Source organism: Dipodomys spectabilis, unplaced genomic scaffold (assembly GCF_019054845.1).
Source record: "Dipodomys spectabilis isolate Male_0828 unplaced genomic scaffold, ASM1905484v1 ptg000583l, whole genome shotgun sequence".
Lineage (NCBI taxonomy): Eukaryota > Metazoa > Chordata > Mammalia > Rodentia > Heteromyidae > Dipodomys > Dipodomys spectabilis.
The window spans coordinates 129,535-135,590 of record NW_024871260.1 but is presented as its reverse complement, the minus strand read 5'-3'; the positions used below and the strand labels follow the sequence as shown (position 1 = coordinate 135,590).

At 34.8% G+C, this 6,056-nt stretch overlaps 1 non-coding gene across 1 annotated transcript; it reads left to right on the top strand.

The window, feature by feature from the left end:
* The first annotated feature begins 324 nt into the window (after positions 1-324).
* Positions 325-431, top strand: LOC122100533. The gene has a single exon (XR_006146192.1). It is a non-coding gene; the product is annotated as a U6 spliceosomal RNA (small nuclear RNA).
* The last annotated feature ends 5,625 nt before the right edge of the window (positions 432-6,056 follow it).

Here is a 6,056-nt window from a genome sequence, read left to right as displayed (position 1 = left end):
AGTTTTAGCATATATAAGCAAATTCCCAAAATCAAATATATTTAAACCATTAAAACTTTTAACAAAACTCAACACTTGCTGCAGTGTTCATTAGACAGGTGCCTTGTATAGAATAATTTAATTCCTCCTCCTACACATCTCTTGAACAACAAATATCTGGAATTATTTTGTTTTTGACATGTCAATCTTGACTTTATTCTTAAATGTGTGCTTATGTAAGAAGTACATGGCTCTAAAATTTCATGAAAATTTTTTTAAACTTACTTTTTGTTGAATTGTCTAGTTTAAGAAAATCAATTACACTTTATATATAAAACATGTTCTATGCTCCATTCAGCATCACGTACTCTAACATTGGAACGATACAGAGAAGATTTGAATGGCCCCTGCACAAGGATGACAGGCAAATTCCTGTACCATTCCATACTTTTACAACAACAGATGCTGGAGGGGATGTGGCCACAAGGGAACTGTACTGCACTCTTGGTGGGAGTAAAAACTTGTTCAACCACTTTGGAAAGTAGTATGGAGGTTCCTCAAAAGACTCCACATAGAAATCCCCTATGACACAGCAATCCCACTTTTGGGCATTTACCCAAAATATCACAAACAAGACGGTACTAAAACTACCAGCACAATTATATTTATTGCAGCATTGTTTAAGATAGCTAAGATATAGGACCAACCCCGATGCCCCTCATCAGATAAATAGACCAAGAAAATGTGCTATTTATACCAATGAAATTCTATGCCTCCATAAGAAAGAATGGCATCGCCCAATTTGTTAGAAAATGGAAAGACTTAAAAAAATTATTAAGTGAAGTAAGCCAAGCTCAAAGAAACATAGGTCCCAGGGTTTCCCTAATTTTTAATAACTAATATATGTCTGGGATAAGCAGAAAAGGTCAAATCTATGCACGTATGACCAGATAAGATGTTGTTAAGGGAAATGAACCCCCAAAATAGGACACAAGTGTTTTGTTTTTTCTTTCTTGCTATTTTTCTAACGTACTTTTAACAGGCTATGTGATTTTTTTGTTTCTTTATATGTTCCTCCCCCATGCTATAACCCCTGTTTTCAATGTATTTGAATTTGGTGTGCCCACCTCTTGCATATACACTCCTGTAATTTGGGGAGGGGAAGGAAAAACCAAAATGCTTAAATAGGGATTCAGGTTGACCCATTGTAACAATGAGATGCACAAGACACTATGTTGAAAACTGAACTTTACAATTTAGGCAGGGGAAGGGGGGAGGGGAGTGTACTTGTAGAGGTGGGAGGGAACGGACGGTAGAGGGAAAATAAAGGAGGAGGTAACAATGCTTGTTAGGAAATGTACTCATTACTTGCTCACGTAAATGTGACCTCTCTGTACAGTATTTTTAAAATAAAAAATATGAAAATGTTCTGAGATGAAAGAGTTTATTTCCTATAATATGGCTGTTGCAACAATGAGAAGTACAAGTTGTCATGTCCAAAAGCTTTACAACGTCGGTGCGGGGGGGGGGGGGAATGGGGGGGAAGAAGAAGGATTGGGATTGGGGGGGAGGGGGGAGGCTGGGAAGGGATGTGAAGGGTAAACCAAAGGAGGAGGCTGCAATGCTTGGTAAGAAATGTACGCATTATCCTGCCCATGTAATTGTAACCCCTCTGTACGGTATGTTCACAAATAAAATAAAATTAAATTTAAAAAAAAATTAAATTAAATTAAAAAAAGAAATCAATGCAAAACACTGATATGAAGGTATTTTGAATAAATGTGTATATGTGCACATGCACGTGTTCTCATGTACTTGCATGTATGTTGTTGTGCTCACAGTTTGAAAAAAGGGCTTCAAAGTCTTGCTAGGCCTTTCCTCTCTAGATAGGTGAGCTACTATATGAGCTACATTTCCATTGCTGGCCCTTTGTTAACTCATTGAAATTTTTGAAAAATAAACTCATGAATTTATTTTGCCCTGATTGGCTTCCACGTTATCCACAGGTCTCTGGCTCCTGAGTAAATATGCCGAGTAGTTAAGATTACAGGTGTGACCAAACAGCACAAGGCTTTCAGAATAATTTTAAAAGTAGAAGAAAGTTTACTTCACGGGGGCCTGTTTTATCATCTCCTATTTTAAAGCATTTTGGAGTGATTATTTGTGTATTTTTTTCGTTTTTTGAATTCTTAAGAAAGTAAGTGATGATATTTAAAAGTTTAGTACATTTTAAACGGAACTGGAAAAATGGGACAGAATATATTTGTCTCTCTTATAAGCTCAGCTCTGTGCATGATAACCCAATGTCACCAACACAGTCTGTGTTGAAGAAAAAATGTAACAGAAAACAATCACCATGGGCAATAATTGCTATGGTATTATTTCTTGGACAATATGAACATTGAATAGAGAGTGTAAGAGAATGGAGAGATTTTACCTACCTTTTGTGTATTGCTGAAAGACTTTTGGAAACTTTGACTCATTTCTTTCCTCACAGTGTGTGTTTGGGCCATGCACTTATTGCCTTTAATTACAATTTTTCTCAACACTAAAATGGTAATAACATGCTAGAAAATGTTATTTAAAGAATTAAGGAAAATAGAACTTGTGAAATACTTAACATAAACTTCCATGAATGAGTTTTGAGTTTAGCCAGCAATTTTTTTTAAATACTAAAAAGAATGTGATAAGTATTACAGAAACCATTGCATATAGTGAGCAAACAGAAGTAATGTTATCTATTGACCATGCTCTTCTTCCAAGGAAGCCAGGTGGATTATTTCTCATGCTGTAAATCAAACTTGTTATCTTATGTCTTGATAGTGTAAAAATATCAGGACAAAATAATGAAGGAATGTTGTAGACTGAGGTGAAGTCCATATGAAAATGTGCAAAACTGATAAAACATAAAAGTATCTGAGCATTATATTGTGTTTTACATCATTTAAGTTACATTGCAAAGTTAAGAAAGACCTAGAAAAGTGGATTCTCTTTTTGATGTCCTATCATAGGTCCTTGGATGAACTCTTTCCTCATTCTTGTAAAGGCATCATCAGATGAGGGGAACTATATTATTTTTTGTTTGCTTCTGTCCATTTATTCTTCATTTGAAATCTGAACTACTTGAGACTGAAAGAAAACAAGGAAATTAGACACTCAGTCTTTGGAAAGAACAATCAATGTGAAATGAATAAAATGCATACAGCCTTGTAAAAGGTCTGACTAAAGTGAGTTATATAGTCTCAAGCATAAACAGAAAATGATTAAGCAATATCATGTTATTTAAAATTGAAAATGTTAAGAGTTGCTTAATATTGTTCCTTTCTAAGACCTTGAATTAATTATTGATTTTTGTATAGAAAGATTAAAGATGAGATTAACAAGAAACTTGATTAAAAGTGGAGAAAAGTTCTGAATAGACATGTTCTCCTTAAAGCCCTGAAAATTTCCAGTGGGTTTACAAAATTCTTTAATACCACTTCTATGCTGATTTAATTCTTTTTGAGCAGAAGTCATTAGAGAAATGTAATTCAAAATTACTATGATACTACTTCGTAATTATTGTAACTTTTATCAAAAAAATTAAAGGAATCAGGTGTGGTGGTAAAGGCTTTTAATTCCAAGCATTTAGGAGGTTGGATTTAAGTCTAAGGCCAGTCTGGAATACTGAAGATAATAAAAAACCTGCCCTTTATTACCTTTTAACAAAGGTAATAATCCTGAGAGTGTGGAGAAAAGGAAATTTTCTGCACTCTTCAACAAAATGCAGGTTAGTATTCTCCTTGTAGAATGTAATATGCAGCTTTCTAAAGAACTCCAAAGTTGAAATATCATCTGCGCCACCAATCATGTGATTATTTCTCTATGAGTAACTCAAATATATCTGCAGTTCATTGTACTCATCATTCACAACAACAGCCAAGATATAAATCGAAGTTCAGTGTTCAACTACAGACTAATAAATCAACTGTGGTACATGCACAAATATCTTTTTCTGTTTCATCCTTAAAATAGCAAGAGACTTCTCCCATTAGCCACAACTTACAATGACCTGAAAGATGTATTCTAAATGAAGAAAAATATTGTCTTCTGATCTTTATAAACACACACACACACACACACACACACACACAGACACACAGACACACACACACACACACACAAACCAACATCAAACGTTAAGACAGAAATTTTTAAAAAGTAAAGCAACGTGGAATTGCTGGGGCATTAAGGTCACAATGTAGAAGTTAGTAGATATACAGGAAGAACTGGTATAGAGTTGTAATGTACAACATGAGGATACAGGAGACAACACTGGCCTTATATGGTTTCCTTTATTTGCAATATCTAGTATATGTCTAAGTCAAGCAGAAAAGTTCAGATAAGGTGATGTTAGGGAAATGAACCCTAAGATATGTATTCAATTTTTTTTCTTTCATGCGATTGTTTCTAACATATTTATAAGACTATTTATTTGTTGCATTGTATGTCCCTCCCCCACAGTACAACCCCTGTTTTCACTCTATTTGATGTCAGTATCATTTGTGGAGGGGAATGGGAAAAACAAATCGTTTAAATAGGGATACAGGTGGACCCATTTCAACAATGAAATGTACAAGTCGTTATGTCGAAAACGAACTTTATAATTTTGGTGGGGGGGGGGAAGAAGGGAAGATTGGGTGGGGGGCGGGGGGACGATGGGAAGGGATGGGAAGGGGAAACAAAGGAGGAGGCTACAATGCTTGATAAGAAATGTACTCATTATCTTGCCCATTTAATTGTAACCCCTCTGTACATTATTTTCACAATAAAAAAAAGGAATGAAGCTAAGTAAGTAGGAGTTGTTCTTCCGAGTAGGGGTTGCTCTTTGTGTTGTGCTTCCTTCAGTAATGGATAAGATGAACATAATTCTTTAAATATACCTGCCTGTTTGCAGAAATAATAACAAACAAGATACCAATAATGTTGCATGCTCAATATAGAACAAAATGTCAAATTAAAATACATGATATTATCCTTGGTGTAAACTAATTATTGCAAATAAAGGAAAACATGGGACCTTTGTTTCTTTGTCTAGTTTACTTCACTTAATATGATATTTTTCCAAGATCTTCCATTTCCTTAAAAATGAGATGGTACCTTTCTTTCTGATGAAAGCATAGTATTGCATGTACATATATCTCTCTGTTGTGTGTGTGTGTGTTTGTGTGTGTGTGTGTGTGTGTGTGTTTCACTTTCTTGATCTATTCATCTACTCAGGGCCATCTTGGTTGATTTCATATCTTAACTAGGATAAATACTACTGTGATAAAACATAATTGGGCTGGTAGCTTTAGTGTGGCCTTGTTTGTGGTCACTAGGGTGAATGCCCAGAAGTGGGGTTACTAGGTAATAGGGGAACATTATTGTGTACATCAATTAATATTTGAGCATAATTAATATTTGAGCAGAATAGCTCAATAGCTATGTACATATGACTCTATAAGGTGATTCAAAGTTAAATCAACATTTGTTGATTTAACGTTTTGTTGTTCTTAATATACTACGTGATTTGTTTTTATCCTTTTGTGTTTTCCCCACCTATGGTTTATTGCCTGAAGACACTGTATTTTAATTTGATGCCCTGGGTATTGTAAATATGTTGATCTGAACTTGGGAATGGAAAGAGAAAAAACAAAATGGTGAGACAAAGGCCAAAAGAGTAACCTATGCAACTGTGATACTCACAAAACAGTATGTTGGAAATAATCTTGGGGGGAGGGTGTTGAGAGGGAAGAGGGAAAAAAAATTGGAGAAGGGGTAACAAGTTAGAAAAGAAATGAATTCCTTACCTTACTTGTGTAAGTATAACCACTCTGTACTTTACCTTAAAAATAGAATTTAAATAAAAAATAAGATATATGAGACCAGCAATACAGGAGATAGGAGAGGGGGGAAATACTGTAGTATAGTGCAGTAAAACAGCTGTGGAGTCCAGAAATTTTACTTTTACATAAGAAGTAATAAACTAGCACACAGATTTTCAGCCTCATGCCAGTTATTAAAAAGGGAAAACAAATGCACAATCAGCAAACCAA